Source organism: Schistocerca americana, unplaced genomic scaffold (genome assembly GCF_021461395.2).
Source record: "Schistocerca americana isolate TAMUIC-IGC-003095 unplaced genomic scaffold, iqSchAmer2.1 HiC_scaffold_473, whole genome shotgun sequence".
Taxonomy (NCBI): Eukaryota; Metazoa; Arthropoda; class Insecta; order Orthoptera; family Acrididae; genus Schistocerca; species Schistocerca americana.
This window is the reverse complement of record NW_025726207.1, coordinates 83052-104379: the sequence shown is the minus strand read 5'-3', so window position 1 is coordinate 104379 and position 21328 is coordinate 83052. Positions and strand designations below refer to the sequence as shown.

General features: G+C 54.6%; 52 non-coding genes across 52 annotated transcripts; 41 read left to right on the top strand and 11 right to left on the bottom strand.

The window, feature by feature from the left end:
* Positions 1-232: 232 nt before the first annotated feature.
* On the bottom strand, positions 233-304 carry Trnag-ucc. The gene has a single exon. It is a non-coding gene; the product is annotated as a tRNA-Gly (tRNA).
* Positions 305-645: 341 nt separating this feature from the next.
* On the top strand, positions 646-716 carry Trnag-gcc. The gene has a single exon. It is a non-coding gene; the product is annotated as a tRNA-Gly (tRNA).
* A 293-nt stretch (positions 717-1009) lies between these two features.
* Trnam-cau lies at positions 1010-1082 on the top strand. The gene has a single exon. It is a non-coding gene; the product is annotated as a tRNA-Met (tRNA).
* A 281-nt stretch (positions 1083-1363) lies between these two features.
* Positions 1364-1435, top strand: Trnae-uuc. The gene has a single exon. It is a non-coding gene; the product is annotated as a tRNA-Glu (tRNA).
* Positions 1436-1633: 198 nt separating this feature from the next.
* On the top strand, positions 1634-1707 carry Trnai-aau. The gene has a single exon. It is a non-coding gene; the product is annotated as a tRNA-Ile (tRNA).
* A 581-nt stretch (positions 1708-2288) lies between these two features.
* Trnag-ucc lies at positions 2289-2360 on the bottom strand. The gene has a single exon. It is a non-coding gene; the product is annotated as a tRNA-Gly (tRNA).
* A 341-nt stretch (positions 2361-2701) lies between these two features.
* Positions 2702-2772, top strand: Trnag-gcc. Its single transcript has one exon. It is a non-coding gene; the product is annotated as a tRNA-Gly (tRNA).
* Positions 2773-3065: 293 nt separating this feature from the next.
* On the top strand, positions 3066-3138 carry Trnam-cau. Its single transcript has one exon. It is a non-coding gene; the product is annotated as a tRNA-Met (tRNA).
* A 281-nt stretch (positions 3139-3419) lies between these two features.
* Positions 3420-3491, top strand: Trnae-uuc. Its single transcript has one exon. It is a non-coding gene; the product is annotated as a tRNA-Glu (tRNA).
* A 198-nt stretch (positions 3492-3689) lies between these two features.
* Trnai-aau lies at positions 3690-3763 on the top strand. The gene has a single exon. It is a non-coding gene; the product is annotated as a tRNA-Ile (tRNA).
* A 581-nt stretch (positions 3764-4344) lies between these two features.
* Trnag-ucc lies at positions 4345-4416 on the bottom strand. Its single transcript has one exon. It is a non-coding gene; the product is annotated as a tRNA-Gly (tRNA).
* Positions 4417-4757: 341 nt separating this feature from the next.
* Trnag-gcc lies at positions 4758-4828 on the top strand. Its single transcript has one exon. It is a non-coding gene; the product is annotated as a tRNA-Gly (tRNA).
* A 293-nt stretch (positions 4829-5121) lies between these two features.
* On the top strand, positions 5122-5194 carry Trnam-cau. The gene has a single exon. It is a non-coding gene; the product is annotated as a tRNA-Met (tRNA).
* A 281-nt stretch (positions 5195-5475) lies between these two features.
* On the top strand, positions 5476-5547 carry Trnae-uuc. Its single transcript has one exon. It is a non-coding gene; the product is annotated as a tRNA-Glu (tRNA).
* A 198-nt stretch (positions 5548-5745) lies between these two features.
* On the top strand, positions 5746-5819 carry Trnai-aau. Its single transcript has one exon. It is a non-coding gene; the product is annotated as a tRNA-Ile (tRNA).
* Positions 5820-6400: 581 nt separating this feature from the next.
* On the bottom strand, positions 6401-6472 carry Trnag-ucc. The gene has a single exon. It is a non-coding gene; the product is annotated as a tRNA-Gly (tRNA).
* A 341-nt stretch (positions 6473-6813) lies between these two features.
* Positions 6814-6884, top strand: Trnag-gcc. The gene has a single exon. It is a non-coding gene; the product is annotated as a tRNA-Gly (tRNA).
* Positions 6885-7177: 293 nt separating this feature from the next.
* Trnam-cau lies at positions 7178-7250 on the top strand. The gene has a single exon. It is a non-coding gene; the product is annotated as a tRNA-Met (tRNA).
* Positions 7251-7531: 281 nt separating this feature from the next.
* Positions 7532-7603, top strand: Trnae-uuc. Its single transcript has one exon. It is a non-coding gene; the product is annotated as a tRNA-Glu (tRNA).
* Positions 7604-7801: 198 nt separating this feature from the next.
* Positions 7802-7875, top strand: Trnai-aau. Its single transcript has one exon. It is a non-coding gene; the product is annotated as a tRNA-Ile (tRNA).
* A 581-nt stretch (positions 7876-8456) lies between these two features.
* Trnag-ucc lies at positions 8457-8528 on the bottom strand. Its single transcript has one exon. It is a non-coding gene; the product is annotated as a tRNA-Gly (tRNA).
* Positions 8529-8869: 341 nt separating this feature from the next.
* Trnag-gcc lies at positions 8870-8940 on the top strand. The gene has a single exon. It is a non-coding gene; the product is annotated as a tRNA-Gly (tRNA).
* Positions 8941-9233: 293 nt separating this feature from the next.
* Trnam-cau lies at positions 9234-9306 on the top strand. Its single transcript has one exon. It is a non-coding gene; the product is annotated as a tRNA-Met (tRNA).
* Positions 9307-9587: 281 nt separating this feature from the next.
* Trnae-uuc lies at positions 9588-9659 on the top strand. The gene has a single exon. It is a non-coding gene; the product is annotated as a tRNA-Glu (tRNA).
* A 198-nt stretch (positions 9660-9857) lies between these two features.
* Trnai-aau lies at positions 9858-9931 on the top strand. The gene has a single exon. It is a non-coding gene; the product is annotated as a tRNA-Ile (tRNA).
* A 581-nt stretch (positions 9932-10512) lies between these two features.
* Positions 10513-10584, bottom strand: Trnag-ucc. The gene has a single exon. It is a non-coding gene; the product is annotated as a tRNA-Gly (tRNA).
* A 341-nt stretch (positions 10585-10925) lies between these two features.
* On the top strand, positions 10926-10996 carry Trnag-gcc. The gene has a single exon. It is a non-coding gene; the product is annotated as a tRNA-Gly (tRNA).
* A 293-nt stretch (positions 10997-11289) lies between these two features.
* On the top strand, positions 11290-11362 carry Trnam-cau. The gene has a single exon. It is a non-coding gene; the product is annotated as a tRNA-Met (tRNA).
* A 281-nt stretch (positions 11363-11643) lies between these two features.
* On the top strand, positions 11644-11715 carry Trnae-uuc. Its single transcript has one exon. It is a non-coding gene; the product is annotated as a tRNA-Glu (tRNA).
* Positions 11716-11913: 198 nt separating this feature from the next.
* Positions 11914-11987, top strand: Trnai-aau. The gene has a single exon. It is a non-coding gene; the product is annotated as a tRNA-Ile (tRNA).
* Positions 11988-12568: 581 nt separating this feature from the next.
* Trnag-ucc lies at positions 12569-12640 on the bottom strand. The gene has a single exon. It is a non-coding gene; the product is annotated as a tRNA-Gly (tRNA).
* Positions 12641-12981: 341 nt separating this feature from the next.
* Trnag-gcc lies at positions 12982-13052 on the top strand. Its single transcript has one exon. It is a non-coding gene; the product is annotated as a tRNA-Gly (tRNA).
* Positions 13053-13345: 293 nt separating this feature from the next.
* On the top strand, positions 13346-13418 carry Trnam-cau. Its single transcript has one exon. It is a non-coding gene; the product is annotated as a tRNA-Met (tRNA).
* Positions 13419-13699: 281 nt separating this feature from the next.
* Trnae-uuc lies at positions 13700-13771 on the top strand. Its single transcript has one exon. It is a non-coding gene; the product is annotated as a tRNA-Glu (tRNA).
* Positions 13772-13969: 198 nt separating this feature from the next.
* Positions 13970-14043, top strand: Trnai-aau. The gene has a single exon. It is a non-coding gene; the product is annotated as a tRNA-Ile (tRNA).
* Positions 14044-14624: 581 nt separating this feature from the next.
* Trnag-ucc lies at positions 14625-14696 on the bottom strand. The gene has a single exon. It is a non-coding gene; the product is annotated as a tRNA-Gly (tRNA).
* A 341-nt stretch (positions 14697-15037) lies between these two features.
* Positions 15038-15108, top strand: Trnag-gcc. Its single transcript has one exon. It is a non-coding gene; the product is annotated as a tRNA-Gly (tRNA).
* Positions 15109-15401: 293 nt separating this feature from the next.
* On the top strand, positions 15402-15474 carry Trnam-cau. Its single transcript has one exon. It is a non-coding gene; the product is annotated as a tRNA-Met (tRNA).
* A 281-nt stretch (positions 15475-15755) lies between these two features.
* On the top strand, positions 15756-15827 carry Trnae-uuc. The gene has a single exon. It is a non-coding gene; the product is annotated as a tRNA-Glu (tRNA).
* A 198-nt stretch (positions 15828-16025) lies between these two features.
* On the top strand, positions 16026-16099 carry Trnai-aau. Its single transcript has one exon. It is a non-coding gene; the product is annotated as a tRNA-Ile (tRNA).
* Positions 16100-16625: 526 nt separating this feature from the next.
* Trnag-ucc lies at positions 16626-16697 on the bottom strand. The gene has a single exon. It is a non-coding gene; the product is annotated as a tRNA-Gly (tRNA).
* A 341-nt stretch (positions 16698-17038) lies between these two features.
* Trnag-gcc lies at positions 17039-17109 on the top strand. Its single transcript has one exon. It is a non-coding gene; the product is annotated as a tRNA-Gly (tRNA).
* A 293-nt stretch (positions 17110-17402) lies between these two features.
* On the top strand, positions 17403-17475 carry Trnam-cau. Its single transcript has one exon. It is a non-coding gene; the product is annotated as a tRNA-Met (tRNA).
* Positions 17476-17756: 281 nt separating this feature from the next.
* On the top strand, positions 17757-17828 carry Trnae-uuc. The gene has a single exon. It is a non-coding gene; the product is annotated as a tRNA-Glu (tRNA).
* A 198-nt stretch (positions 17829-18026) lies between these two features.
* Trnai-aau lies at positions 18027-18100 on the top strand. The gene has a single exon. It is a non-coding gene; the product is annotated as a tRNA-Ile (tRNA).
* A 581-nt stretch (positions 18101-18681) lies between these two features.
* Positions 18682-18753, bottom strand: Trnag-ucc. Its single transcript has one exon. It is a non-coding gene; the product is annotated as a tRNA-Gly (tRNA).
* Positions 18754-19094: 341 nt separating this feature from the next.
* Positions 19095-19165, top strand: Trnag-gcc. Its single transcript has one exon. It is a non-coding gene; the product is annotated as a tRNA-Gly (tRNA).
* Positions 19166-19458: 293 nt separating this feature from the next.
* Trnam-cau lies at positions 19459-19531 on the top strand. The gene has a single exon. It is a non-coding gene; the product is annotated as a tRNA-Met (tRNA).
* A 281-nt stretch (positions 19532-19812) lies between these two features.
* Trnae-uuc lies at positions 19813-19884 on the top strand. The gene has a single exon. It is a non-coding gene; the product is annotated as a tRNA-Glu (tRNA).
* A 198-nt stretch (positions 19885-20082) lies between these two features.
* Positions 20083-20156, top strand: Trnai-aau. The gene has a single exon. It is a non-coding gene; the product is annotated as a tRNA-Ile (tRNA).
* A 581-nt stretch (positions 20157-20737) lies between these two features.
* On the bottom strand, positions 20738-20809 carry Trnag-ucc. The gene has a single exon. It is a non-coding gene; the product is annotated as a tRNA-Gly (tRNA).
* A 341-nt stretch (positions 20810-21150) lies between these two features.
* Trnag-gcc lies at positions 21151-21221 on the top strand. Its single transcript has one exon. It is a non-coding gene; the product is annotated as a tRNA-Gly (tRNA).
* The last annotated feature ends 107 nt before the right edge of the window (positions 21222-21328 follow it).

Genomic DNA, 21328 nt, shown 5'->3' with positions numbered 1-21328 from the left:
AGGGGGCGTGCTGTGTGTCCATCGCCTCGCCTCTCCTTACCTCTCTCAGTCGTTTCTCGTGCTTGTCGTTTTGATATAGGCCGATTTGAGAGCGTCAGCTCTCGCGTCAGCTGAGCAAAGTCGAGACAAGTCGAGACACACTAAGGGCTGGTATGCAGCGAGTAAGAGGGCGAAAAAACAATAGTTTAAGAGCGCGTGGCAAAAGTACTCATACGCGAAATTAAAAGCCTGCTGCGGTGGCCGGGAATCGAACCCGGATCAACTGCTTGGAAGGCAACTATGCTGACCATTACACCACCACCGCACAAGCGAGCGCCCCGCCACCGCGCTGAGTCGGCTTCCCGCCTGTCGGCAGCGGCCGAAGGTGATCGTACCCGGCAGGCGCATTTCGAGGCAGGCTAGGGGAGCACATCCAGACGCATTCGGACAGCGTATCCGCGCACATTTCGCATCCTTTGGCAAGAGTCGGCGCCGGCGACGCAAGAGTACGCAGAGGACCGCGTTCTGGCGGCATCTTTAAGCAGTGCAGTGCAGGATTCAGCGTCTGCAGCATCTTCTCCACAGAATGCTACGGCGCTTGACGGCAGTCCCACTTTCCCTTGAGACATCTGCTCGGGAAGCAGCGTGAAGGTACCGCTGGCCCGAGCATCGGTGGTTCAGTGGTAGAATGCTCGCCTGCCACGCGGGCGGCCCGGGTTCGATTCCCGGCCGATGCATCATTTTGTTTTTTCTCCGGTAGGGGTGCTGCGTGTCTTTCGCACTCGAACTGCGTGAGCCATGAGAATGAACCGCGGGATTCCGTGTGGAAAGAACCAATCATGCAGCGCGGACGACTGCTCGTTTGGACTCCTGCGTGCTATTGTACATACTGGCGTCGGCCTAGCATCGCAAGTTGCCTGCCGCGCCGTGAATGCACGTGTAGCAACAGAAAAAATGAGCCAGGGAGTGCAGACTCTCTACCACTTGTATTCGGTACTTACCAAGATTCCAGAAGGTCTAACGATCGCCTGCCTCGGTAGCGCAGTAGGCAGCGCGTAAGTCTCATAATCTTAAGGTCGTGAGTTCGATCGTCACCCGGGGCATCTAATTTTCTGTGACTGAAGGTGGTGCTGTTGCTAGGGCGCCAACTTATTTCTTGTTTGTTATCCACAACGTTTCAACGCTTCAGCGGGAAAATGTTTACTTCCTGTTATTGCTACATACAGCTTCCCTATTCCTCTTCTCCCAGCAGAGCATGAAGCCAAAAGCATTGCTCTGCGACGTTTGAGGTGCGCGCTTTGCCAGTCAGTATGTGCAAAGATGCTCGCAAAGAGAGCGACAATGCGACAAGCGACCGTACGAACGGTCGAATGAAACGGCCGCATCCGGTGTGGTCTAGTGGCTAGGATACCTGCCTTTCACCCAGGAGGCCCGGGTTCGATTCCCGGTACCGGAACGGAATTTTTTCCACACTAATCGTGACAAGTTTGAGCTGTCCGAGCGGCCGTTTCCCGTCCTGCTCGCAATATAGCTACTGTTTCGTGACCGTCAGCAGAATATAGACTAGGGAAGCAGACACACGACGACCATAGGAATGGTGTATGGCTTCATGCCATCTGATTCCAGCGTAGGGCTGAGCAGCTGCATCTGCCGAGGCCCGTTAGCTCAGTTGGTTAGAGCGTCGTGCTAATAACGCGAAGGTCGTGGGTTCGATCCCCCCACGGGCCACTTCTCTTTTACTACTGCGAAAAGGCAGCGCCGATTTCAGCTGGCGAGTGTGATGACCAAATGATCATCACCCTGCGTGGAAGTTGACAGAGGATCCGAACCCGACTCGTCGGGAAGCACTACAGCATTCACTCGGCAATGGCCATAATATCTTGAATACACTGGTTAGAGAAAATGAAAGAAAATGTCCGATTGCCGATGCGTAACAACTTTGGCCCTTGTCAGTACTTGGGCGGGTGAGCGCATGGGAACACAGGGCACTATTGGCAGTTTTACTTCCTATTTTTGTTTCTCCTTTGTTTTCGGAGCTACAGCCCGATTCGGCCAGGGAGACGCCACCGTGAAATGAAGGGGGCGTGCTGTGTGTCCATCGCCTCGCCTCTCCTTACCTCTCTCAGTCGTTTCTCGTGCTTGTCGTTTTGATATAGGCCGATTTGAGAGCGTCAGCTCTCGCGTCAGCTGAGCAAAGTCGAGACAAGTCGAGACACACTAAGGGCTGGTATGCAGCGAGTAAGAGGGCGAAAAAACAATAGTTTAAGAGCGCGTGGCAAAAGTACTCATACGCGAAATTAAAAGCCTGCTGCGGTGGCCGGGAATCGAACCCGGATCAACTGCTTGGAAGGCAACTATGCTGACCATTACACCACCACCGCACAAGCGAGCGCCCCGCCACCGCGCTGAGTCGGCTTCCCGCCTGTCGGCAGCGGCCGAAGGTGATCGTACCCGGCAGGCGCATTTCGAGGCAGGCTAGGGGAGCACATCCAGACGCATTCGGACAGCGTATCCGCGCACATTTCGCATCCTTTGGCAAGAGTCGGCGCCGGCGACGCAAGAGTACGCAGAGGACCGCGTTCTGGCGGCATCTTTAAGCAGTGCAGTGCAGGATTCAGCGTCTGCAGCATCTTCTCCACAGAATGCTACGGCGCTTGACGGCAGTCCCACTTTCCCTTGAGACATCTGCTCGGGAAGCAGCGTGAAGGTACCGCTGGCCCGAGCATCGGTGGTTCAGTGGTAGAATGCTCGCCTGCCACGCGGGCGGCCCGGGTTCGATTCCCGGCCGATGCATCATTTTGTTTTTTCTCCGGTAGGGGTGCTGCGTGTCTTTCGCACTCGAACTGCGTGAGCCATGAGAATGAACCGCGGGATTCCGTGTGGAAAGAACCAATCATGCAGCGCGGACGACTGCTCGTTTGGACTCCTGCGTGCTATTGTACATACTGGCGTCGGCCTAGCATCGCAAGTTGCCTGCCGCGCCGTGAATGCACGTGTAGCAACAGAAAAAATGAGCCAGGGAGTGCAGACTCTCTACCACTTGTATTCGGTACTTACCAAGATTCCAGAAGGTCTAACGATCGCCTGCCTCGGTAGCGCAGTAGGCAGCGCGTAAGTCTCATAATCTTAAGGTCGTGAGTTCGATCGTCACCCGGGGCATCTAATTTTCTGTGACTGAAGGTGGTGCTGTTGCTAGGGCGCCAACTTATTTCTTGTTTGTTATCCACAACGTTTCAACGCTTCAGCGGGAAAATGTTTACTTCCTGTTATTGCTACATACAGCTTCCCTATTCCTCTTCTCCCAGCAGAGCATGAAGCCAAAAGCATTGCTCTGCGACGTTTGAGGTGCGCGCCTTGCCAGTCAGTATGTGCAAAGATGCTCGCAAAGAGAGCGACAATGCGACAAGCGACCGTACGAACGGTCGAATGAAACGGCCGCATCCGGTGTGGTCTAGTGGCTAGGATACCTGGCTTTCACCCAGGAGGCCCGGGTTCGATTCCCGGTACCGGAACGGAATTTTTTCCACACTAATCGTGACAAGTTTGAGCTGTCCGAGCGGCCGTTTCCCGTCCTGCTCGCAATATAGCTACTGTTTCGTGACCGTCAGCAGAATATAGACTAGGGAAGCAGACACACGACGACCATAGGAATGGTGTATGGCTTCATGCCATCTGATTCCAGCGTAGGGCTGAGCAGCTGCATCTGCCGAGGCCCGTTAGCTCAGTTGGTTAGAGCGTCGTGCTAATAACGCGAAGGTCGTGGGTTCGATCCCCCCACGGGCCACTTCTCTTTTACTACTGCGAAAAGGCAGCGCCGATTTCAGCTGGCGAGTGTGATGACCAAATGATCATCACCCTGCGTGGAAGTTGACAGAGGATCCGAACCCGACTCGTCGGGAAGCACTACAGCATTCACTCGGCAATGGCCATAATATCTTGAATACACTGGTTAGAGAAAATGAAAGAAAATGTCCGATTGCCGATGCGTAACAACTTTGGCCCTTGTCAGTACTTGGGCGGGTGAGCGCATGGGAACACAGGGCACTATTGGCAGTTTTACTTCCTATTTTTGTTTCTCCTTTGTTTTCGGAGCTACAGCCCGATTCGGCCAGGGAGACGCCACCGTGAAATGAAGGGGGCGTGCTGTGTGTCCATCGCCTCGCCTCTCCTTACCTCTCTCAGTCGTTTCTCGTGCTTGTCGTTTTGATATAGGCCGATTTGAGAGCGTCAGCTCTCGCGTCAGCTGAGCAAAGTCGAGACAAGTCGAGACACACTAAGGGCTGGTATGCAGCGAGTAAGAGGGCGAAAAAACAATAGTTTAAGAGCGCGTGGCAAAAGTACTCATACGCGAAATTAAAAGCCTGCTGCGGTGGCCGGGAATCGAACCCGGATCAACTGCTTGGAAGGCAACTATGCTGACCATTACACCACCACCGCACAAGCGAGCGCCCCGCCACCGCGCTGAGTCGGCTTCCCGCCTGTCGGCAGCGGCCGAAGGTGATCGTACCCGGCAGGCGCATTTCGAGGCAGGCTAGGGGAGCACATCCAGACGCATTCGGACAGCGTATCCGCGCACATTTCGCATCCTTTGGCAAGAGTCGGCGCCGGCGACGCAAGAGTACGCAGAGGACCGCGTTCTGGCGGCATCTTTAAGCAGTGCAGTGCAGGATTCAGCGTCTGCAGCATCTTCTCCACAGAATGCTACGGCGCTTGACGGCAGTCCCACTTTCCCTTGAGACATCTGCTCGGGAAGCAGCGTGAAGGTACCGCTGGCCCGAGCATCGGTGGTTCAGTGGTAGAATGCTCGCCTGCCACGCGGGCGGCCCGGGTTCGATTCCCGGCCGATGCATCATTTTGTTTTTTCTCCGGTAGGGGTGCTGCGTGTCTTTCGCACTCGAACTGCGTGAGCCATGAGAATGAACCGCGGGATTCCGTGTGGAAAGAACCAATCATGCAGCGCGGACGACTGCTCGTTTGGACTCCTGCGTGCTATTGTACATACTGGCGTCGGCCTAGCATCGCAAGTTGCCTGCCGCGCCGTGAATGCACGTGTAGCAACAGAAAAAATGAGCCAGGGAGTGCAGACTCTCTACCACTTGTATTCGGTACTTACCAAGATTCCAGAAGGTCTAACGATCGCCTGCCTCGGTAGCGCAGTAGGCAGCGCGTAAGTCTCATAATCTTAAGGTCGTGAGTTCGATCCTCACCCGGGGCATCTAATTTTCTGTGACTGAAGGTGGTGCTGTTGCTAGGGCGCCAACTTATTTCTTGTTTGTTATCCACAACGTTTCAACGCTTCAGCGGGAAAATGTTTACTTCCTGTTATTGCTACATACAGCTTCCCTATTCCTCTTCTCCCAGCAGAGCATGAAGCCAAAAGCATTGCTCTGCGACGTTTGAGGTGCGCGCCTTGCCAGTCAGTATGTGCAAAGATGCTCGCAAAGAGAGCGACAATGCGACAAGCGACCGTACGAACGGTCGAATGAAACGGCCGCATCCGGTGTGGTCTAGTGGCTAGGATACCTGCCTTTCACCCAGGAGGCCCGGGTTCGATTCCCGGTACCGGAACGGAATTTTTTCCACACTAATCGTGACAAGTTTGAGCTGTCCGAGCGGCCGTTTCCCGTCCTGCTCGCAATATAGCTACTGTTTCGTGACCGTCAGCAGAATATAGACTAGGGAAGCAGACACACGACGACCATAGGAATGGTGTATGGCTTCATGCCATCTGATTCCAGCGTAGGGCTGAGCAGCTGCATCTGCCGAGGCCCGTTAGCTCAGTTGGTTAGAGCGTCGTGCTAATAACGCGAAGGTCGTGGGTTCGATCCCCCCACGGGCCACTTCTCTTTTACTACTGCGAAAAGGCAGCGCCGATTTCAGCTGGCGAGTGTGATGACCAAATGATCATCACCCTGCGTGGAAGTTGACAGAGGATCCGAACCCGACTCGTCGGGAAGCACTACAGCATTCACTCGGCAATGGCCATAATATCTTGAATACACTGGTTAGAGAAAATGAAAGAAAATGTCCGATTGCCGATGCGTAACAACTTTGGCCCTTGTCAGTACTTGGGCGGGTGAGCGCATGGGAACACAGGGCACTATTGGCAGTTTTACTTCCTATTTTTGTTTCTCCTTTGTTTTCGGAGCTACAGCCCGATTCGGCCAGGGAGACGCCACCGTGAAATGAAGGGGGCGTGCTGTGTGTCCATCGCCTCGCCTCTCCTTACCTCTCTCAGTCGTTTCTCGTGCTTGTCGTTTTGATATAGGCCGATTTGAGAGCGTCAGCTCTCGCGTCAGCTGAGCAAAGTCGAGACAAGTCGAGACACACTAAGGGCTGGTATGCAGCGAGTAAGAGGGCGAAAAAACAATAGTTTAAGAGCGCGTGGCAAAAGTACTCATACGCGAAATTAAAAGCCTGCTGCGGTGGCCGGGAATCGAACCCGGATCAACTGCTTGGAAGGCAACTATGCTGACCATTACACCACCACCGCACAAGCGAGCGCCCCGCCACCGCGCTGAGTCGGCTTCCCGCCTGTCGGCAGCGGCCGAAGGTGATCGTACCCGGCAGGCGCATTTCGAGGCAGGCTAGGGGAGCACATCCAGACGCATTCGGACAGCGTATCCGCGCACATTTCGCATCCTTTGGCAAGAGTCGGCGCCGGCGACGCAAGAGTACGCAGAGGACCGCGTTCTGGCGGCATCTTTAAGCAGTGCAGTGCAGGATTCAGCGTCTGCAGCATCTTCTCCACAGAATGCTACGGCGCTTGACGGCAGTCCCACTTTCCCTTGAGACATCTGCTCGGGAAGCAGCGTGAAGGTACCGCTGGCCCGAGCATCGGTGGTTCAGTGGTAGAATGCTCGCCTGCCACGCGGGCGGCCCGGGTTCGATTCCCGGCCGATGCATCATTTTGTTTTTTCTCCGGTAGGGGTGCTGCGTGTCTTTCGCACTCGAACTGCGTGAGCCATGAGAATGAACCGCGGGATTCCGTGTGGAAAGAACCAATCATGCAGCGCGGACGACTGCTCGTTTGGACTCCTGCGTGCTATTGTACATACTGGCGTCGGCCTAGCATCGCAAGTTGCCTGCCGCGCCGTGAATGCACGTGTAGCAACAGAAAAAATGAGCCAGGGAGTGCAGACTCTCTACCACTTGTATTCGGTACTTACCAAGATTCCAGAAGGTCTAACGATCGCCTGCCTCGGTAGCGCAGTAGGCAGCGCGTAAGTCTCATAATCTTAAGGTCGTGAGTTCGATCCTCACCCGGGGCATCTAATTTTCTGTGACTGAAGGTGGTGCTGTTGCTAGGGCGCCAACTTATTTCTTGTTTGTTATCCACAACGTTTCAACGCTTCAGCGGGAAAATGTTTACTTCCTGTTATTGCTACATACAGCTTCCCTATTCCTCTTCTCCCAGCAGAGCATGAAGCCAAAAGCATTGCTCTGCGACGTTTGAGGTGCGCGCCTTGCCAGTCAGTATGTGCAAAGATGCTCGCAAAGAGAGCGACAATGCGACAAGCGACCGTACGAACGGTCGAATGAAACGGCCGCATCCGGTGTGGTCTAGTGGCTAGGATACCTGCCTTTCACCCAGGAGGCCCGGGTTCGATTCCCGGTACCGGAACGGAATTTTTTCCACACTAATCGTGACAAGTTTGAGCTGTCCGAGCGGCCGTTTCCCGTCCTGCTCGCAATATAGCTACTGTTTCGTGACCGTCAGCAGAATATAGACTAGGGAAGCAGACACACGACGACCATAGGAATGGTGTATGGCTTCATGCCATCTGATTCCAGCGTAGGGCTGAGCAGCTGCATCTGCCGAGGCCCGTTAGCTCAGTTGGTTAGAGCGTCGTGCTAATAACGCGAAGGTCGTGGGTTCGATCCCCCCACGGGCCACTTCTCTTTTACTACTGCGAAAAGGCAGCGCCGATTTCAGCTGGCGAGTGTGATGACCAAATGATCATCACCCTGCGTGGAAGTTGACAGAGGATCCGAACCCGACTCGTCGGGAAGCACTACAGCATTCACTCGGCAATGGCCATAATATCTTGAATACACTGGTTAGAGAAAATGAAAGAAAATGTCCGATTGCCGATGCGTAACAACTTTGGCCCTTGTCAGTACTTGGGCGGGTGAGCGCATGGGAACACAGGGCACTATTGGCAGTTTTACTTCCTATTTTTGTTTCTCCTTTGTTTTCGGAGCTACAGCCCGATTCGGCCAGGGAGACGCCACCGTGAAATGAAGGGGGCGTGCTGTGTGTCCATCGCCTCGCCTCTCCTTACCTCTCTCAGTCGTTTCTCGTGCTTGTCGTTTTGATATAGGCCGATTTGAGAGCGTCAGCTCTCGCGTCAGCTGAGCAAAGGCGAGACAAGTCGAGACACACTAAGGGCTGGTATGCAGCGAGTAAGAGGGCGAAAAAACAATAGTTTAAGAGCGCGTGGCAAAAGTACTCATACGCGAAATTAAAAGCCTGCTGCGGTGGCCGGGAATCGAACCCGGATCAACTGCTTGGAAGGCAACTATGCTGACCATTACACCACCACCGCACAAGCGAGCGCCCCGCCACCGCGCTGAGTCGGCTTCCCGCCTGTCGGCAGCGGCCGAAGGTGATCGTACCCGGCAGGCGCATTTCGAGGCAGGCTAGGGGAGCACATCCAGACGCATTCGGACAGCGTATCCGCGCACATTTCGCATCCTTTGGCAAGAGTCGGCGCCGGCGACGCAAGAGTACGCAGAGGACCGCGTTCTGGCGGCATCTTTAAGCAGTGCAGTGCAGGATTCAGCGTCTGCAGCATCTTCTCCACAGAATGCTACGGCGCTTGACGGCAGTCCCACTTTCCCTTGAGACATCTGCTCGGGAAGCAGCGTGAAGGTACCGCTGGCCCGAGCATCGGTGGTTCAGTGGTAGAATGCTCGCCTGCCACGCGGGCGGCCCGGGTTCGATTCCCGGCCGATGCATCATTTTGTTTTTTCTCCGGTAGGGGTGCTGCGTGTCTTTCGCACTCGAACTGCGTGAGCCATGAGAATGAACCGCGGGATTCCGTGTGGAAAGAACCAATCATGCAGCGCGGACGACTGCTCGTTTGGACTCCTGCGTGCTATTGTACATACTGGCGTCGGCCTAGCATCGCAAGTTGCCTGCCGCGCCGTGAATGCACGTGTAGCAACAGAAAAAATGAGCCAGGGAGTGCAGACTCTCTACCACTTGTATTCGGTACTTACCAAGATTCCAGAAGGTCTAACGATCGCCTGCCTCGGTAGCGCAGTAGGCAGCGCGTAAGTCTCATAATCTTAAGGTCGTGAGTTCGATCGTCACCCGGGGCATCTAATTTTCTGTGACTGAAGGTGGTGCTGTTGCTAGGGCGCCAACTTATTTCTTGTTTGTTATCCACAACGTTTCAACGCTTCAGCGGGAAAATGTTTACTTCCTGTTATTGCTACATACAGCTTCCCTATTCCTCTTCTCCCAGCAGAGCATGAAGCCAAAAGCATTGCTCTGCGACGTTTGAGGTGCGCGCCTTGCCAGTCAGTATGTGCAAAGATGCTCGCAAAGAGAGCGACAATGCGACAAGCGACCGTACGAACGGTCGAATGAAACGGCCGCATCCGGTGTGGTCTAGTGGCTAGGATACCTGCCTTTCACCCAGGAGGCCCGGGTTCGATTCCCGGTACCGGAACGGAATTTTTTCCACACTAATCGTGACAAGTTTGAGCTGTCCGAGCGGCCGTTTCCCGTCCTGCTCGCAATATAGCTACTGTTTCGTGACCGTCAGCAGAATATAGACTAGGGAAGCAGACACACGACGACCATAGGAATGGTGTATGGCTTCATGCCATCTGATTCCAGCGTAGGGCTGAGCAGCTGCATCTGCCGAGGCCCGTTAGCTCAGTTGGTTAGAGCGTCGTGCTAATAACGCGAAGGTCGTGGGTTCGATCCCCCCACGGGCCACTTCTCTTTTACTACTGCGAAAAGGCAGCGCCGATTTCAGCTGGCGAGTGTGATGACCAAATGATCATCACCCTGCGTGGAAGTTGACAGAGGATCCGAACCCGACTCGTCGGGAAGCACTACAGCATTCACTCGGCAATGGCCATAATATCTTGAATACACTGGTTAGAGAAAATGAAAGAAAATGTCCGATTGCCGATGCGTAACAACTTTGGCCCTTGTCAGTACTTGGGCGGGTGAGCGGATGGGAACACAGGGCACTATTGGCAGTTTTACTTCCTATTTTTGTTTCTCCTTTGTTTTCGGAGCTACAGCCCGATTCGGCCAGGGAGACGCCACCGTGAAATGAAGGGGGCGTGCTGTGTGTCCATCGCCTCGCCTCTCCTTACCTCTCTCAGTCGTTTCTCGTGCTTGTCGTTTTGATATAGGCCGATTTGAGAGCGTCAGCTCTCGCGTCAGCTGAGCAAAGTCGAGACAAGTCGAGACACACTAAGGGCTGGTATGCAGCGAGTAAGAGGGCGAAAAAACAATAGTTTAAGAGCGCGTGGCAAAAGTACTCATACGCGAAATTAAAAGCCTGCTGCGGTGGCCGGGAATCGAACCCGGATCAACTGCTTGGAAGGCAACTATGCTGACCATTACACCACCACCGCACAAGCGAGCGCCCCGCCACCGCGCTGAGTCGGCTTCCCGCCTGTCGGCAGCGGCCGAAGGTGATCGTACCCGGCAGGCGCATTTCGAGGCAGGCTAGGGGAGCACATCCAGACGCATTCGGACAGCGTATCCGCGCACATTTCGCATCCTTTGGCAAGAGTCGGCGCCGGCGACGCAAGAGTACGCAGAGGACCGCGTTCTGGCGGCATCTTTAAGCAGTGCAGTGCAGGATTCAGCGTCTGCAGCATCTTCTCCACAGAATGCTACGGCGCTTGACGGCAGTCCCACTTTCCCTTGAGACATCTGCTCGGGAAGCAGCGTGAAGGTACCGCTGGCCCGAGCATCGGTGGTTCAGTGGTAGAATGCTCGCCTGCCACGCGGGCGGCCCGGGTTCGATTCCCGGCCGATGCATCATTTTGTTTTTTCTCCGGTAGGGGTGCTGCGTGTCTTTCGCACTCGAACTGCGTGAGCCATGAGAATGAACCGCGGGATTCCGTGTGGAAAGAACCAATCATGCAGCGCGGACGACTGCTCGTTTGGACTCCTGCGTGCTATTGTACATACTGGCGTCGGCCTAGCATCGCAAGTTGCCTGCCGCGCCGTGAATGCACGTGTAGCAACAGAAAAAATGAGCCAGGGAGTGCAGACTCTCTACCACTTGTATTCGGTACTTACCAAGATTCCAGAAGGTCTAACGATCGCCTGCCTCGGTAGCGCAGTAGGCAGCGCGTAAGTCTCATAATCTTAAGGTCGTGAGTTCGATCCTCACCCGGGGCATCTAATTTTCTGTGACTGAAGGTGGTGCTGTTGCTAGGGCGCCAACTTATTTCTTGTTTGTTATCCACAACGTTTCAACGCTTCAGCGGGAAAATGTTTACTTCCTGTTATTGCTACATACAGCTTCCCTATTCCTCTTCTCCCAGCAGAGCATGAAGCCAAAAGCATTGCTCTGCGACGTTTGAGGTGCGCGCCTTGCCAGTCAGTATGTGCAAAGATGCTCGCAAAGAGAGCGACAATGCGACAAGCGACCGTACGAACGGTCGAATGAAACGGCCGCATCCGGTGTGGTCTAGTGGCTAGGATACCTGCCTTTCACCCAGGAGGCCCGGGTTCGATTCCCGGTACCGGAACGGAATTTTTTCCACACTAATCGTGACAAGTTTGAGCTGTCCGAGCGGCCGTTTCCCGTCCTGCTCGCAATATAGCTACTGTTTCGTGACCGTCAGCAGAATATAGACTAGGGAAGCAGACACACGACGACCATAGGAATGGTGTATGGCTTCATGCCATCTGATTCCAGCGTAGGGCTGAGCAGCTGCATCTGCCGAGGCCCGTTAGCTCAGTTGGTTAGAGCGTCGTGCTAATAACGCGAAGGTCGTGGGTTCGATCCCCCCACGGGCCACTTCTCTTTTACTACTGCGAAAAGGCAGCGCCGATTTCAGCTGGCGAGTGTGATGACCAAATGATCATCACCCTGCGTGGAAGTTGACAGAGGATCCGAACCCGACTCGTCGGGAAGCACTACAGCATTCACTCGGCAATGGCCATAATATCTTGAATACACTGGTTAGAGAAAATGAAAGAAAATGTCCGATTGCCGATGCGTAACAACTTTGGCCCTTGTCAGTACTTGGGCGGGTGAGCGCATGGGAACACAGGGCACTATTGGCAGTTTTACTTCCTATTTTTGTTTCTCCTTTGTTTTCGGAGCTACAGCCCGATTCGGCCAGGGAGACGCCACCGTGAAATGAAGGGGGCGTGCTGTGTGTCCATCGCCTCGCCTCTCCTTACCTCTCTCAGTCGTTTCTCGTGCTTGTCGTTTTGATATAGGCCGATTTGAGAGCGTCAGCTCTCGCGTCAGCTGAGCAAAGGCGAGACAAGTCGAGACACACTAAGGGCTGGTATGCAGCGAGTAAGAGGGCGAAAAAACAATAGTTTAAGAGCGCGTGGCAAAAGTACTCATACGCGAAATTAAAAGCCTGCTGCGGTGGCCGGGAATCGAACCCGGATCAACTGCTTGGAAGGCAACTATGCTGACCATTACACCACCACCGCACAAGCGAGCGCCCCGCCACCGCGCTGAGTCGGCTTCCCGCCTGTCGGCAGCGGCCGAAGGTGATCGTACCCGGCAGGCGCATTTCGAGGCAGGCTAGGGGAGCACATCCAGACGCATTCGGACAGCGTATCCGCGCACATTTCGCATCCTTTGGCAAGAGTCGGCGCCGGCGACGCAAGAGTACGCAGAGGACCGCGTTCTGGCGGCATCTTTAAGCAGTGCAGTGCAGGATTCAGCGTCTGCAGCATCTTCTCCACAGAATGCTACGGCGCTTGACGGCAGTCCCACTTTCCCTTGAGACATCTGCTCGGGAAGCAGCGTGAAGGTACCGCTGGCCCGAGCATCGGTGGTTCAGTGGTAGAATGCTCGCCTGCCACGCGGGCGGCCCGGGTTCGATTCCCGGCCGATGCATCATTTTGTTTTTTCTCCGGTAGGGGTGCTGCGTGTCTTTCGCACTCGAACTGCGTGAGCCATGAGAATGAACCGCGGGATTCCGTGTGGAAAGAACCAATCATGCAGCGCGGACGACTGCTCGTTTGGACTCCTGCGTGCTATTGTACATACTGGCGTCGGCCTAGCATCGCAAGTTGCCTGCCGCGCCGTGAATGCACGTGTAGCAACAGAAAAAATGAGCCAGGGAGTGCAGACTCTCTACCACTTGTATTCGGTACTTACCAAGATTCCAGAAGGTCTAACGATCGCCTGCCTCGGTAGCGCAGTAGGCAGCGCGTAAGTCTCATAATCTTAAGGTCGTGAGTTCGATCGTCACCCGGGGCATCTAATTTTCTGTGACTGAAGGTGGTGCTGTTGCTAGGGCGCCAACTTATTTCTTGTTTGTTATCCACAACGTTTCAACGCTTCAGCGGGAAAATGTTTACTTCCTGTTATTGCTACATACAGCTTCCCTATTCCTCTTCTCCCAGCAGAGCATGAAGCCAAAAGCATTGCTCTGCGACGTTTGAGGTGCGCGCCTTGCCAGTCAGTATGTGCAAAGATGCTCGCAAAGAGAGCGACAATGCGACAAGCGACCGTACGAACGGTCGAATGAAACGGCCGCATCCGGTGTGGTCTAGTGGCTAGGATACCTGCCTTTCACCCAGGAGGCCCGGGTTCGATTCCCGGTACCGGAACGGAATTTTTTCCACACTAATCGTGACAAGTTTGAGCTGTCCGAGCGGCCGTTTCCCGTCCTGCTCGCAATATAGCTACTGTTTCGTGACCGTCAGCAGAATATAGACTAGGGAAGCAGACACACGACGACCATAGGAATGGTGTATGGCTTCATGCCATCTGATTCCAGCGTAGGGCTGAGCAGCTGCATCTGCCGAGGCCCGTTAGCTCAGTTGGTTAGAGCGTCGTGCTAATAACGCGAAGGTCGTGGGTTCGATCCCCCCACGGGCCACTTCTCTTTTACTACTGCGAAAAGGCAGCGCCGATTTCAGCTGGCGAGTGTGATGACCAAATGATCATCACCCTGCGTGGAAGTTGACAGAGGATCCGAACCCGACTCGTCGGGAAGCACTACAGCATTCACTCGGCAATGGCCATAATATCTTGAATACACTGGTTAGAGAAAATGAAAGAAAATGTCCGATTGCCGATGCGTAACAACTTTGGCCCTTGTCAGTACTTGGGCGGGTGAGCGCATGGGAACACAGGGCACTATTGGCAGTTTTACTTCCTATTTTTGTTTCTCCTTTGTTTTCGGAGCTACAGCCCGATTCGGCCAGGGAGACGCCACCGTGAAATGAAGGGGGCGTGCTGTGTGTCCATCGCCTCGCCTCTCCTTACCTCTCTCAGTCGTTTCTCGTGCTTGTCGTTTTGATATAGGCCGATTTGAGAGCGTCAGCTCTCGCGTCAGCTGAGCAAAGTCGAGACAAGTCGAGACACACTAAGGGCTGGTATGCAGCGAGTAAGAGGGCGAAAAAACAATAGTTTAAGAGCGCGTGGCAAAAGTACTCATACGCGAAATTAAAAGCCTGCTGCGGTGGCCGGGAATCGAACCCGGATCAACTGCTTGGAAGGCAACTATGCTGACCATTACACCACCACCGCACAAGCGAGCGCCCCGCCACCGCGCTGAGTCGGCTTCCCGCCTGTCGGCAGCGGCCGAAGGTGATCGTACCCGGCAGGCGCATTTCGAGGCAGGCTAGGGGAGCACATCCAGACGCATTCGGACAGCGTATCCGCGCACATTTCGCATCCTTTGGCAAGAGTCGGCGCCGGCGACGCAAGAGTACGCAGAGGACCGCGTTCTGGCGGCATCTTTAAGCAGTGCAGTGCAGGATTCAGCGTCTGCAGCATCTTCTCCACAGAATGCTACGGCGCTTGACGGCAGTCCCACTTTCCCTTGAGACATCTGCTCGGGAAGCAGCGTGAAGGTACCGCTGGCCCGAGCATCGGTGGTTCAGTGGTAGAATGCTCGCCTGCCACGCGGGCGGCCCGGGTTCGATTCCCGGCCGATGCATCATTTTGTTTTTTCTCCGGTAGGGGTGCTGCGTGTCTTTCGCACTCGAACTGCGTGAGCCATGAGAATGAACCGCGGGATTCCGTGTGGAAAGAACCAATCATGCAGCGCGGACGACTGCTCGTTTGGACTCCTGCGTGCTATTGTACATACTGGCGTCGGCCTAGCATCGCAAGTTGCCTGCCGCGCCGTGAATGCACGTGTAGCAACAGAAAAAATGAGCCAGGGAGTGCAGACTCTCTACCACTTGTATTCGGTACTTACCAAGATTCCAGAAGGTCTAACGATCGCCTGCCTCGGTAGCGCAGTAGGCAGCGCGTAAGTCTCATAATCTTAAGGTCGTGAGTTCGATCCTCACCCGGGGCATCTAATTTTCTGTGACTGAAGGTGGTGCTGTTGCTAGGGCGCCAACTTATTTCTTGTTTGTTATCCACAACGTTTCAACGCTTCAGCGGGAAAATGTTTACTTCCTGTTATTGCTACATACAGCTTCCCTATTCCTCTTCTCCCAGCAGAGCATGAAGCCAAAAGCATTGCTCTGCGACGTTTGAGGTGCGCGCCTTGCCAGTCAGTATGTGCAAAGATGCTCGCAAAGAGAGCGACAATGCGACAAGCGACCGTACGAACGGTCGAATGAAACGGCCGCATCCGGTGTGGTCTAGTGGCTAGGATACCTGCCTTTCACCCAGGAGGCCCGGGTTCGATTCCCGGTACCGGAACGGAATTTTTTCCACACTAATCGTGACAAGTTTGAGCTGTCCGAGCGGCCGTTTCCCGTCCTGCTCGCAATATAGCTACTGTTTCGTGACCGTCAGCAGAATATAGACTAGGGAAGCAGACACACGACGACCATAGGAATGGTGTATGGCTTCATGCCATCTGATTCCAGCGTAGGGCTGAGCAGCTGCATCTGCCGAGGCCCGTTAGCTCAGTTGGTTAGAGCGTCGTGCTAATAACGCGAAGGTCGTGGGTTCGATCCCCCCACGGGCCACTTCTCTTTTACTACTGCGAAAAGGCAGCGCCGATTTCAGCTGGCGAGTGTGATGACCAAATGATCATCACCCTGCGTGGAAGTTGACAGAGGATCCGAACCCGACTCGTCGGGAAGCACTACAGCATTCACTCGGCAATGGCCATAATATCTTGAATACACTGGTTAGAGAAAATGAAAGAAAATGTCCGATTGCCGATGCGTAACAACTTTGGCCCTTGTCAGTACTTGGGCGGGTGAGCGCATGGGAACACAGGGCACTATTGGCAGTTTTACTTCCTATTTTTGTTTCTCCTTTGTTTTCGGAGCTACAGCCCGATTCGGCCAGGGAGACGCCACCGTAAAATGAAGGGGGCGTGCTGTGTGTCCATCGCCTCGCCTCTCCTTACCTCTCTCAGTCGTTTCTCGTGCTTGTCGTTTTGATATAGGCCGATTTGAGAGCGTCAGCTCTCGCGTCAGCTGAGCGAAAAAACAATAGTTTAAGAGCGCGTGGCAAAAGTACTCATACGCGAAATTAAAAGCCTGCTGCGGTGGCCGGGAATCGAACCCGGATCAACTGCTTGGAAGGCAACTATGCTGACCATTACACCACCACCGCACAAGCGAGCGCCCCGCCACCGCGCTGAGTCGGCTTCCCGCCTGTCGGCAGCGGCCGAAGGTGATCGTACCCGGCAGGCGCATTTCGAGGCAGGCTAGGGGAGCACATCCAGACGCATTCGGACAGCGTATCCGCGCACATTTCGCATCCTTTGGCAAGAGTCGGCGCCGGCGACGCAAGAGTACGCAGAGGACCGCGTTCTGGCGGCATCTTTAAGCAGTGCAGTGCAGGATTCAGCGTCTGCAGCATCTTCTCCACAGAATGCTACGGCGCTTGACGGCAGTCCCACTTTCCCTTGAGACATCTGCTCGGGAAGCAGCGTGAAGGTACCGCTGGCCCGAGCATCGGTGGTTCAGTGGTAGAATGCTCGCCTGCCACGCGGGCGGCCCGGGTTCGATTCCCGGCCGATGCATCATTTTGTTTTTTCTCCGGTAGGGGTGCTGCGTGTCTTTCGCACTCGAACTGCGTGAGCCATGAGAATGAACCGCGGGATTCCGTGTGGAAAGAACCAATCATGCAGCGCGGACGACTGCTCGTTTGGACTCCTGCGTGCTATTGTACATACTGGCGTCGGCCTAGCATCGCAAGTTGCCTGCCGCGCCGTGAATGCACGTGTAGCAACAGAAAAAATGAGCCAGGGAGTGCACTCTCTCTACCACTTGTATTCGGTACTTACCAAGATTCCAGAAGGTCTAACGATCGCCTGCCTCGGTAGCGCAGTAGGCAGCGCGTAAGTCTCATAATCTTAAGGTCGTGAGTTCGATCCTCACCCGGGGCATCTAATTTTCTGTGACTGAAGGTGGTGCTGTTGCTAGGGCGCCAACTTATTTCTTGTTTGTTATCCACAACGTTTCAACGCTTCAGCGGGAAAATGTTTACTTCCTGTTATTGCTACATACAGCTTCCCTATTCCTCTTCTCCCAGCAGAGCATGAAGCCAAAAGCATTGCTCTGCGACGTTTGAGGTGCGCGCCTTGCCAGTCAGTATGTGCAAAGATGCTCGCAAAGAGAGCGACAATGCGACAAGCGACCGTACGAACGGTCGAATGAAACGGCCGCATCCGGTGTGGTCTAGTGGCTAGGATACCTGCCTTTCACCCAGGAGGCCCGGGTTCGATTCCCGGTACCGGAACGGAATTTTTTCCACACTAATCGTGACAAGTTTGAGCTGTCCGAGCGGCCGTTTCCCGTCCTGCTCGCAATATAGCTACTGTTTCGTGACCGTCAGCAGAATATAGACTAGGGAAGCAGACACACGACGACCATAGGAATGGTGTATGGCTTCATGCCATCTGATTCCAGCGTAGGGCTGAGCAGCTGCATCTGCCGAGGCCCGTTAGCTCAGTTGGTTAGAGCGTCGTGCTAATAACGCGAAGGTCGTGGGTTCGATCCCCCCACGGGCCACTTCTCTTTTACTACTGCGAAAAGGCAGCGCCGATTTCAGCTGGCGAGTGTGATGACCAAATGATCATCACCCTGCGTGGAAGTTGACAGAGGATCCGAACCCGACTCGTCGGGAAGCACTACAGCATTCACTCGGCAATGGCCATAATATCTTGAATACACTGGTTAGAGAAAATGAAAGAAAATGTCCGATTGCCGATGCGTAACAACTTTGGCCCTTGTCAGTACTTGGGCGGGTGAGCGCATGGGAACACAGGGCACTATTGGCAGTTTTACTTCCTATTTTTGTTTCTCCTTTGTTTTCGGAGCTACAGCCCGATTCGGCCAGGGAGACGCCACCGTGAAATGAAGGGGGCGTGCTGTGTGTCCATCGCCTCGCCTCTCCTTACCTCTCTCAGTCGTTTCTCGTGCTTGTCGTTTTGATATAGGCCGATTTGAGAGCGTCAGCTCTCGCGTCAGCTGAGCAAAGTCGAGACAAGTCGAGACACACTAAGGGCTGGTATGCAGCGAGTAAGAGGGCGAAAAAACAATAGTTTAAGAGCGCGTGGCAAAAGTACTCATACGCGAAATTAAAAGCCTGCTGCGGTGGCCGGGAATCGAACCCGGATCAACTGCTTGGAAGGCAACTATGCTGACCATTACACCACCACCGCACAAGCGAGCGCCCCGCCACCGCGCTGAGTCGGCTTCCCGCCTGTCGGCAGCGGCCGAAGGTGATCGTACCCGGCAGGCGCATTTCGAGGCAGGCTAGGGGAGCACATCCAGACGCATTCGGACAGCGTATCCGCGCACATTTCGCATCCTTTGGCAAGAGTCGGCGCCGGCGACGCAAGAGTACGCAGAGGACCGCGTTCTGGCGGCATCTTTAAGCAGTGCAGTGCAGGATTCAGCGTCTGCAGCATCTTCTCCACAGAATGCTACGGCGCTTGACGGCAGTCCCACTTTCCCTTGAGACATCTGCTCGGGAAGCAGCGTGAAGGTACCGCTGGCCCGAGCATCGGTGGTTCAGTGGTAGAATGCTCGCCTGCCACGCGGGCGGCCCGGGTTCGATTCCCGGCCGATGCATCATTTTGTTTTTTCTCCGGTAGGGGTGCTGCGTGTCTTTCGCACTCGAACTGCGTGAGCCATGAGAATGAACCGCGGGATTCCGTGTGGAAAGAACCAATCATGCAGCGCGGACGACTGCTCGTTTGGACTCCTGCGTGCTATTGTACATACTGGCGTCGGCCTAGCATCGCAAGTTGCCTGCCGCGCCGTGAATGCACGTGTAGCAACAGAAAAAATGAGCCAGGGAGTGCAGACTCTCTACCACTTGTATTCGGTACTTACCAAGATTCCAGAAGGTCTAACGATCGCCTGCCTCGGTAGCGCAGTAGGCAGCGCGTAAGTCTCATAATCTTAAGGTCGTGAGTTCGATCGTCACCCGGGGCATCTAATTTTCTGTGACTGAAGGTGGTGCTGTTGCTAGGGCGCCAACTTATTTCTTGTTTGTTATCCACAACGTTTCAACGCTTCAGCGGGAAAATGTTTACTTCCTGTTATTGCTACATACAGCTTCCCTATTCCTCTTCTCCCAGCAGAGCATGAAGCCAAAAGCATTGCTCTGCGACGTTTGAGGTGCGCGCCTTGCCAGTCAGTATGTGCAAAGATGCTCGCAAAGAGAGCGACAATGCGACAAGCGACCGTACGAACGGTCGAATGAAACGGCCGCATCCGGTGTGGTCTAGTGGCTAGGATACCTGCCTTTCACCCAGGAGGCCCGGGTTCGATTCCCGGTACCGGAACGGAATTTTTTCCACACTAATCGTGACAAGTTTGAGCTGTCCGAGCGGCCGTTTCCCGTCCTGCTCGCAATATAGCTACTGTTTCGTGACCGTCAGCAGAATATAGACTAGGGAAGCAGACACACGACGACCATAGGAATGGTGTATGGCTTCATGCCATCTGATTCCAGCGTAGGGCTGAGCAGCTGCATCTGCCGAGGCCCGTTAGCACAGTTGGTTAGAGCGTCGTGCTAATAACGCGAAGGTCGTGGGTTCGATCCCCCCACGGGCCACTTCTCTTTTACTACTGCGAAAAGGCAGCGCCGATTTCAGCTGGCGAGTGTGATGACCAAATGATCATCACCCTGCGTGGAAGTTGACAGAGGATCCGAACCCGACTCGTCGGGAAGCACTACAGCATTCACTCGGCAATGGCCATAATATCTTGAATACACTGGTTAGAGAAAATGAAAGAAAATGTCCGATTGCCGATGCGTAACAACTTTGGCCCTTGTCAGTACTTGGGCGGGTGAGCGCATGGGAACACAGGGCACTATTGGCAGTTTTACTTCCTATTTTTGTTTCTCCTTTGTTTTCGGAGCTACAGCCCGATTCGGCCAGGGAGACGCCACCGTGAAATGAAGGGGGCGTGCTGTGTGTCCATCGCCTCGCCTCTCCTTACCTCTCTCAGTCGTTTCTCGTGCTTGTCGTTTTGATATAGGCCGATTTGAGAGCGTCAGCTCTCGCGTCAGCTGAGCAAAGTCGAGACAAGTCGAGACACACTAAGGGCTGGTATGCAGCGAGTAAGAGGGCGAAAAAACAATAGTTTAAGAGCGCGTGGCAAAAGTACTCATACGCGAAATTAAAAGCCTGCTGCGGTGGCCGGGAATCGAACCCGGATCAACTGCTTGGAAGGCAACTATGCTGACCATTACACCACCACCGCACAAGCGAGCGCCCCGCCACCGCGCTGAGTCGGCTTCCCGCCTGTCGGCAGCGGCCGAAGGTGATCGTACCCGGCAGGCGCATTTCGAGGCAGGCTAGGGGAGCACATCCAGACGCATTCGGACAGCGTATCCGCGCACATTTCGCATCCTTTGGCAAGAGTCGGCGCCGGCGACGCAAGAGTACGCAGAGGACCGCGTTCTGGCGGCATCTTTAAGCAGTGCAGTGCAGGATTCAGCGTCTGCAGCATCTTCTCCACAGAATGCTACGGCGCTTGACGGCAGTCCCACTTTCCCTTGAGACATCTGCTCGGGAAGCAGCGTGAAGGTACCGCTGGCCCGAGCATCGGTGGTTCAGTGGTAGAATGCTCGCCTGCCACGCGGGCGGCCCGGGTTCGATTCCCGGCCGATGCATCATTTTGTTTTTTCTCCGGTAGGGGTGCTGCGTGTCTTTCGCACTCGAACTGCGTGAGCCATGAGAATGAACCGCGGGATTCCGTGTGGAAAGAACCAATCATGCA